Raw genomic sequence first — 9,872 nt, forward strand, 5'->3', positions numbered from 1 at the left:
AAAGGCAGCCACGCGCAGCTCCCTTCTGCGCCGCGCACTTCGGGCTCCCGTTCGACGGCCCAAGGGAACCTGGGCTTCCTTCTTGGGCGTCCTCCTTTTCCAGGACGCCTCCTACAGTTTGCGTTTCAGCCTTCTGAAGTGCAGCTACATCTACAGCCAGCCCCATGCATATATAGATATAGATATAGATATGAGACACATATGTGTATATGCGTATATATCTATATACTGTATGTCTGATACAGTAACCAGCTTTCCCCATCATCAAATATGTTGGACTCAGGGTGTCCTCCTTTTCCAGGACGCCTCCTACATTTCAGCCTTCTGAAGAACAGTTAAATCTGGAGCCAGCCCCAGCCATATATATCTACGTCTATCTATCTATCTGATAACCATCTTATTCCCCATCTTCAAATGTCTTGGACCCAGGCTGTCCTCCTTTCCCAGGATGCTTTCTTTACATTTCAACCTTCTGAAGTACAGCTAAATCTGGAGCCAGCCCCATATATATATATATATATATATATATAATCTTTTTATTTCCTGACTGCAGTCTCTATTCTGATCAGTGTTTCATCCAAGGCATGGGAACCCTTTTAACCATTTCGACTTCATTGTTATGTAGGTTGAATCATGAGTTCCTGCATGGCAGGAAAGGGTTGGGACTGGATGTCCCTTGGGGCTTCTTCCAAATCTATGGTTTTATGATGACTGCCATGATTTGCTGGCAGTGACATGGGAACCCGAAGTGCGGGGTTGCATTGTCCTCTGGTCTTCCTTAGGTCTCTATGGCGTCCACAGCTGGATGGAGGAACAACTGGCTGCAGCAGTGCGCCTGAGCTGCGCCTGGTTCCCTATTGCGCCACAGCGCCACCTAGTGCCCTTGGAGGCATGGCGCAGCTGAGCAGCAGGGAATCCATAGAGAACATAGAAGGACTGAAGCTAGGAGGAAGGAATATCAATCCTCCAAATTTTGGTCCTCCAGGTGTTTTGGACCTCAACTCCGATGATGATGATGATGATGATGATGATGATGATGATGATGATGATGATAGGTTTTATTTATATCCCACCTTTCCAGAAGGAAAAGCCCCAGACAGGTTGGCCCAAGGGTCAGGGATTCTGAGAGCTGAAGTCCAAAACATCTGGAAGCCCAAACTTTGGGAAACACTGATCTATAGATATGCAGATGGTACCATAAGACTAGCAGAAAAGCCTCCCAGATCTGGAACAACTACTAAGGAAAATCAAGGGGGGAAAGTGCAAAGGCAGGCTTAATGTCGAGCCTAAAGAAAACAAGAATAACGACTAGGGAGAATTTGCGCAAAGTCAACCTAAGCAATGACGAAAAAGAAATAACAAGATGAACTGCAACAGTCTAGATGGGCTTGTGGCATTAAAGCCTATCAATACAATGGCCTAGCTCAGTATTTTGCAATAGCTAGGAACGTCTTCTTTTTTCTAAAGCATCACGTTGGCATCCTGTGCAGATGAATATTCAATGAATATTCAGGTATCATCCCATTGCCATGCTTTTGCAACTAAAATGAAATCAAACCAGTTATAGCTAGAACGCCACTAGAGGGGACTGGAGTCCACACAATGATCCTTTTCTCCCCTTAAAAACCCTTGATTTCAAATTAAACTGATCTCTGCCTCTCTATTTGCCTTCTAAACCACATATCTCTTAGTAAAATCTGCATTTCCATTTGGACACTTAATGTTAGACATCTCATAAAGAAAGTGGTTTGCAAAGCAGTTCTGTTTGTTTCGAAGTAACTTTTTCATTTACAGTACTTCTGTTGCATAGCACAGGTTTTATTACCTGTTATCCTGCAGCTTACATTATGTATGTTACCACTTTCACGATAGATAGATAGATAGATAGATAGATAGATAGATAGATAGATAGAGATACAGATCCGATAATTATATGTCTTAATTATATGTATCGGAAAATACATGTGTGCACACACACACAAACACACATATATATATATGTTAATTATATGTATAGCAACACACACATTAATTAACCTATGATTCTATAAGGATGTTGCCATGGAAGTTAAAGCGGAATAATAGCGTTGCAATTGTCTAGTGTGAAAGGGGCCTTTGGTTATGATGAAGCCAAAGCATGCAACACAATGGCATTTATTAGGAACTTGCTCATTGACTTCCTTGTGAGCAATGTTCCACAATCCAAAGACTTGGATCTTTCTTTCTTTCTTTCTTTCTTTCTTTCTTTCTTTCATTCATTCTTTCATTCTTTCATTCTTTCATTCTTTCTTTCCTTTCGCCTCCCCACACACCTGCTGCGCATTCCTTTGGATTTGGTGAGTGTTATTCCAGGGATGAGAAACGCTTTGTGGGTACAGACGGGCAACATTTGCCATTTGCGGGTTGTTTTCTTTAATTTCCTGGTGGCAGCATTCCGCCCTTATGATGGGCTTATTTATTTTTCGTTCTTCATCGAGACCTCTCATATATATATATATATATGCGCACCATTATTAACATTCTGCGAAACCTAGCTGCACCTGGCCTGTTAGGCGTCCTGGGCGCTGGCATCTTTACCCGCCGGAGGGATTAGGAGGGATATATACATGCGCAGGTGGCTGCTTTTAAACAAAGAGAGAACAAAATGTGGGGTGGCAGGGAAGGGGAAGAGAAGACGTCCTAAATCATCTGTGTCTGCATTGCCAAAGCCAGAAAGTCAAGGATTTCTCGGGAAGAAAATGGAACCAAGGCTGTGGCCTTTCTTTTCGTCTTCATCCTTGGAATCAGGATGAAGTGGCACCTTGGAAATGCTCCTTTTCTGGGACATGGCTCCCAAAGCTAGCCATTCAGTGTGGCCAATTCGTAGATGGTTCTGTCTTTGGAGTGGGATGACAACCAGCAATGGTGTAGTGGTTTGACTCCGGGGGATCAGGGTTCGAATCCCTGCTCAGTCATGGAAACCCAATGGGTTCCCTCAGGCAAGTCCTGCTCTACTGTCTCAGGCTCAGAGGAGGGGAATAGTGGGGAAACTCTTCTGAATACATCATGAAACGAGTCTCAAAGGTGCTACAAGATCTCTATGTACTGGTTCTACAGACTAACATGGCTATATCTTCGAATTCTAGAGCTGGACTAGGATTCTGGGAGACCAGGATTCGAATCCCTGACCAACCATGGAAACCCATTGGGTGACCTTGGGCAAGCCATGCTCTCTCAGCATCAGAGGAGGACAATGGTGGCAAACCTCTGACTAAATCAGGAGAACTAGTGTTGTGTAGTGGTTTGAGAACTGGACTCTGGGAGACCAGGGTTCGAATCCCAGCTCAGCCATGAAAACTCATTGGGTGACTTTGGCCAAGTCACACTCTCTCAGCTTCAGAGGAAGGCAATGACAAGCCTCCTCAGAAGAAATCTTGCCAAGAAAACCCTAGGATTGGGCCAGGATGGTGAAGTAGTTTCAGTGCTGGGTTAGAACTATAGGAGACCAGGTTATGAGTCTTTGCTTAGCCATAGAAACCAGCTGGGGCAAAAGTACCAACATAAGGTACTTCCCAATGTTTAAGTGGCATCTCTTCTCCTATAGTTTGCATCCATTGCTCTGGGTCCTGTTCTCTGGAGCTTCGGAAAACAAGCTTGCTCCATTTTCACTCAGCCACGAAAACTGTGAAGGCACACAACAATCACAACTGACCAGCAATAGTCCAGCAGACCTAACAAAGCGGTTGTCCTTGGCTAGGCTCATACAAAGTCCCAGATTCCCTTCCAACCCTTTTGGACCAATTGGTTTGGGACCAACAGACCCAAAGGATAAAAGTAGGCCAGCTCCCGATGCAAAGCTGCCATGTTTGCTCTCAGTCCTGAAGCTGGAACGATGGCAGGAATGCACTGCGCCGTTCATTCCTTTGCTGTGAGCACATCTGCTGGAAAAGCAGTAAGGTTACGGATCAAAAGAAATAAACATATTTCCCAGGTATAAACTCAGAAAGAACTGGAAATTGTTTGCAGCTGCTTCTCAGATCGCCCACTTCATCCCAGGTACGAAATGTGCTCAAAGGCTTGCAGCACAGCTGGATGGGAGACAGAGCCGTGGCGAGCATCCTTTCCGAAAGCTTCCAGGGTTTCTCAAGAAGCGTTATGGATGATCGGTACAGTTTCGCAGGGTTTGGTAGGCCTCTGGGGTACGGCTGAAAGCCATCACAGCAAACCACTGTTTCGTGCAAAATTGGCCTCTGGTTCAATTGGTTGCCACCAGCCAAAATTGACTTCATAGAGGGAGGCTGTTGGTGCAGAATCCCTGACAGCCATTTATTCTCATGGAGACAGAGGAGATATCAATGAATGGGTCCTAGAATGGCATGGCATCTCATAGAATTGGAAGAGACTCCAAGGGCCAAAATGCTTGGGACCAGAGGTGTTTGGGATTTTGGAATACCTGTGTTTGCCTATACATACATACATAGGCCCAGTTCCCACTTGCAAATAAATTGGTGCGTGATCCGAATCGATGGATTGATTTGACAGCGGAGTGTGGTTCCCACAGCATTTGCCCCAACTGCATTTTCTCCCACTACATTTGCCCCAATCTCCTTTTTCCCTCTAAAATAATCCACTTGTGGTTCCCATACATGAATGAATCGATTCAAAATGATTCAGTTCCAGCCGGCCAAAGGGGAATTTAAATCGATTCTGATCTGCACCTGGTTCACACTTGAGCAAGAAGCATAAAAAAATCAGCGTCAAAAGGATGCGGCTAAATGAGTCTAGTGCAATGCGTTTTGCACATCAGTGTCCAGTATGCACCAATGCACAAGGTGAGCCAGCCTGGCGTAGTGGTTTGAACGTTGGACAATGACTCTGGAGACCGGGTTTGAATCCTGGCTCAGCCATGAAACCCATTGGGTGCCCTTGGGCAAGTCACATTCTCTCAGCCTCAAAGGAAGGCAATGGCAAACCTCCTCCGAGGAAATCTTGCTAAGAAAACCGCATGATAGGTTTGCCTTTGGCTCTCCATTGGTCAGGAATGACTTGAAGGCACACAACAACAACAACCAACACAACAAGGCGAGAGCAGCATGCGCAACAGCCCCACGTTCTTCCAAAATGACCTTTGTGCAAAAGGAATTCTGTGGGACTTGTTCAGCAGCTGAAAAAAGAAACTTTGGACCTAAAATTGAATTCTTTGAATTGGAGTCTGACTTCGAACATTCACTCCCAGGGGAAGAGGTAGAAAAAGAGAGAAAGAGGGGTTTTGGCCCTGGGTCTCCTTCTTTTCTGGCTCCTTTCCACCGCTAGTTCCCATGAAAACAACGCACACCGAGTTTTCTCTACGGATTCAGTTTCTTTTGGTGATAATTTGAAACAATCCACAAAAATCTTGGACCGTTGCCTTTGTTCAGCAAAAGTTAGGAGGGAAACAATAAACTTTATGAGACACAAATTTATTGTGTGTGTGTGTGTGTGTGTGTATATATATATGTATGTATGTATGTATGTATGTATGTATGTATGAGATCCACCTCTCTTTCCATTCTGGCACATTTTTGTACCGTTTCCATGCCGCCGAGCCGAATTCTGCACAAAGTCAAATGGGTTTATATCTTATTTTTCTGGCAGGAGAGTGCAAAGAGAAAGAAAGACTGGCAGATCTGGAAAAAGGGATCATAATCATTTTGGGTGGATCCCAGAAGAATATAGCGGCCATGGGAAGAATGGTTTTTTTGTTCTTCTTACCAATGTTTTACAATGGTGCTAATGTAATATGGAAAGCCATTGTGGGGTGTGTTGATTTGACTGTTGGATGATGATGATGATGATGATGATGATGATGATGATGATGATAGACGACAGAGAAGGCTAAATATCGCACAAAACTACAGTTTCCTAGCATTGAGCCAGGTCAGCTAAAGTGATCTCAAACTGGATTATTTCTGCAGTCTGTTTGGTACCTGTCCTGACCTTGCAGCGCTTGACTTAATGACCAACCACAAAACAAAAGCACGCTAAATGTGAAATACGTAGGCAAGGAAAACCATGTGCGACGACAAACTGTTGTCTTTCGCCACTTCAGAGGACACCTCCACAAAAATCATAGTGCCACCTCTGTCTTTCAGGCTGATCCTCCATCTGCGATCCAGGTGCTGCTAACCGTTCATGGTCAGCTTTTGCTCAGCCTTCGTAAAGTTCTTAAAAATGCAAGGCAGATTTCAACTGGACAGTGTATAGAGACGCTGCCTTCCAACGCAGAACTAAGTCCTTTGCAAAAAGGATCCATAGATACCCCTATCTAAGATGCCAACCCTGTATTTTCCTCCGCAACCATTGCTGTTGCTGTCTGGAGTGATGGGATGTGGGATGATGTGATATCGCAACATGGGTAAGCTCCTTATTTTTTATAGCTTGGGAGCAGGGACATAGACAAGGGGGGGGGGTCCTTGGGGTCCAGACCCCCCCCTTCCATTAGAAAAATGAATGGTGCGTGCTGCTGTGCCGCCGCACCCAAGCCCCATTAGAATGGTGGCACTTAGTCTGGAAACCCCCCTTCCTAAAATCCTGGCTACGTCCCTGTTGGGAGGACATGGTGCCAAAAGCACATTTAGTATTTTGAGTGACAGCTCCCATGTTTACGGTGATATCATTTATTTATTTAATTATTTGGGCTGCTCTGGGAGAAATATGGGAGAAAAGTGGGATATAAAACTAACCAACAGGAATCCACTGGTGGCACTTTTGGTGCTCTGGCTCCATCCTATGCGATCCTGGGATCTGTAGTTTCATGAACTATTTGGACTTCTCTGCCAGAAAGCTCTAGCCCCTCATCAAACTATTAGTATTATTATTTATTGGATGTATTGTACATCCCATCTTTCTCCCATAAAAAATTTAGATCTGATTGGGAGACATCTAGAAACCAAGTCCTGCTGGTTATATACAACAAGTGGATGCCAAATCATGTGGAAAGTCAATCCAGAGTGTAAACCTCTTGCTCTGTTATTACTATGTGCAATTTTCTGCATTAACCAAAGACTTCTCTGTCGGAAAGCCCTAGTCCCTCACTTAACTATTAGCATTATTATTTATTGGATGTACATCCCACCTTTCTCCCAAAATGGGATTTAAGGCGGCTTGAACTACAGACCCCAAGATCCCATAGGAAGCCGCCATGGCGATTGTATCAAAGTGCTATAATTCTCTGTGAAAGAGACCAAAAAGATCTATCCATACTTCCCAGCCTTTGGTCCTCCAGATGTTTTGGATTTCTGCTCCCATAATTCCTGACTGTTGGCCAAGTTGGCTGAGACTCTTGGGATCTGAAGTCCAAAACAAATGGAGGACCAAAGGTTGGGAACCAATGGATGATATTGCAATGAAAGAAAGAAAGAAAGAAAGAAAGAAAGAAAGAAAGAGGGAGAATCAACACATTGCCTCTCACTCAGAAGCTGAACTGTGCTTGAGCCGCGGTTGGGAGCCCTGCCTTTGCAATGACAGCGAAAACGTAATTTGTAACCCAAATGCAAAGAAATACAAGTGGCTCCGCGGAGAGGTGTGTACCATCTGTGTATAATTGCTCCAGCTACATTTTTCCATGACATGTTCCCCTGGAAGAGAGTGAGATGCTATACAACCGAGTCACAATCATAACAACCGTTCATTACAAAATATCCATCAAGGAATCACACTTCCAGGGGTGCTTTGCGTTTTGTTCTGACGTGTACAAATGGCCTCTCTCTAAACAATGTCACCAGGAATTATATGCAACCCAGTTTCAATTCCAAATACTGTAAAGCAATAGGGCCGGCAGATGGACAGGTATGGCATGACTTCATCGTTGGCGTGCGAGAGCTTGGCAGCCGGAGAGCCGAGCGTAATCCTTTCAACAAGAGTCCTCAGGGGTTAACAGGCATCCAGTTCACCAAAAAAAATCCCAAAACGCAATGGCCTGGCCAATTGTGACTCTTGGTTCAAACCCTGGACGCCTCCGTCATCCTTGGGGCTAGAGACGCCTGCTCTGGATTAATTGACCTGTCACTTCCAACTCCTTCAAACAGGTTGAAAGGAAACTGGCAAATAACTGCAAAGGTTTGCAAAGAACACGATGATGAAGGAGATTGCTGGGGGGGGGGGGAATTATGCAAGCAAATGCAGGCTAGCCCTCCGTATCTTGCATTTAGCGTGAGTGTAATAAAACACTATGACAAACAAATGTCTTTCACCAGTCGAGGGAGAACTTCTAAATACAACATAAGTACACTTGTCTCTCCACATTCGCCAGGGTCAGGGGCACAAGACCCCCGTGACTATGGGAAAACCACAAATAACAAAAACGCCCTGTTTTTACCTGAGAGGGCACCTCTCTAGGAATCTCTAGGTCCTCCAGGGCAACTCTGTGGTCAACATCCGACAGACACTGACCATAGAACTGCAATGGAGGAGCTACAAAGGCCTAGTAGAGCGTTCTCTCTAGGAATCTCTAGGTCGTTCCCAAACTTTGGTCCTCTGTGTATTTTGAACTTCAACTCCCAGAAGCCACACTTAGCTTGGCCAAACAATCAGGAATTCTGGGAATTGAAGTCCAAAACTCCTGGAAGGCCAGACTTTGGGAACCACTGCTTTAGGTCTTTCGGTGCGACTTTCAGTTAAAGTTGACCACAGAGTTGCATTGGAGGACCTAGAGATTCCTAGAGAGAACATATTAATCAAATCCATGAATAATCAAAGCCATAAATATCAAAGCCACAAATATGGAGGGATGAGTGTATATTGTCTAACTGAACCTGTAGCCCATAATACAGTCAAGCTGGATCATGGAGTGCAATAAATGTACTACTCCACACCAACCAGAATACAAAGGAAAGCAAAACGGCTCACTTCTGTTTTTGCTTTGCTTTAATTCTTGGCTCATTTGGGATTTTTATCTCCCTTTCAGTGTGGTGTTTTGGACTTGATGATGTTGGCAGATAAAGCCGAACCGTGGCATTGTAGGGTGCTTTTGCAATGGCTTGCAATATATATATATATTTGGCAACTTTTCTTTTTAAAAATTTGGGAACGATGTGTCCAGGAGCTTTGGAAATATCTAGAGAACTTGGGGGCCATGAATAGGAACATGGAGGCTGCACGATGCCCACAAAACACAACTTCCCTGCTCCTACATATAAAAATATGTACATCAATTGACAGAGATTGATGTGCAAAAAAGATAATGAACAGCTGACCAGGAAAAAGGGGTCACCGCAGGGTGTTAGTTTATAGGACAGTGTGCCCACCGTGAGCCTTTGGTTCGGATCTGGGTTGGCACAACCCTGTGCACACTCTGTTCCTTCGATGGAGCATCACATCCCTGGAGTTGACACACTGTTCTGGCTTATTCCCCAATTGCAAAAAAGTACACGGTGGATTAAAAAGCCTCCCTAGGCTTTGCAGAAAATGTGATATTGGATGCGAGCAGAGTCCTGACCGAGGGAGAAAGAGCCACGTCACGACCTGCCTTGGATCCTATTTGTTTGCTAGCGGTTGGCACAAAGTCAAAGCAGTTTATAACAACAATAATGCAGCCAAGAAACTCAAAAAGCAAGACACAGAATCCCAAAGCAATAGATCGAGAAATGATGAAATCCAGATGAAAAGGTGCACACATGGGAAACTCAAGCTATCTGTTGTTGTTGTTGTTGTTGTTGTTGTTGTTGTTGTGTGCCTTCAAGTCATTTAGGATTTACAACAACCTCAAGGTGATCTTGTGCGGTTTTCTTGGCAAGATATGTTCAGAGACCATCTTTACCTTTAGTATCTATCCTCCGAGGCTGAGCGAATGTGACTTACTCAAGGCCATCCAGTGAGTTTCCACGGCTGAGTAAGGATTCGAACCCTAGTCTCTG

Source organism: Sceloporus undulatus, chromosome 7 (genome assembly GCF_019175285.1).
Source record: "Sceloporus undulatus isolate JIND9_A2432 ecotype Alabama chromosome 7, SceUnd_v1.1, whole genome shotgun sequence".
NCBI classification, from domain to species: domain Eukaryota; kingdom Metazoa; phylum Chordata; class Lepidosauria; order Squamata; family Phrynosomatidae; genus Sceloporus; species Sceloporus undulatus.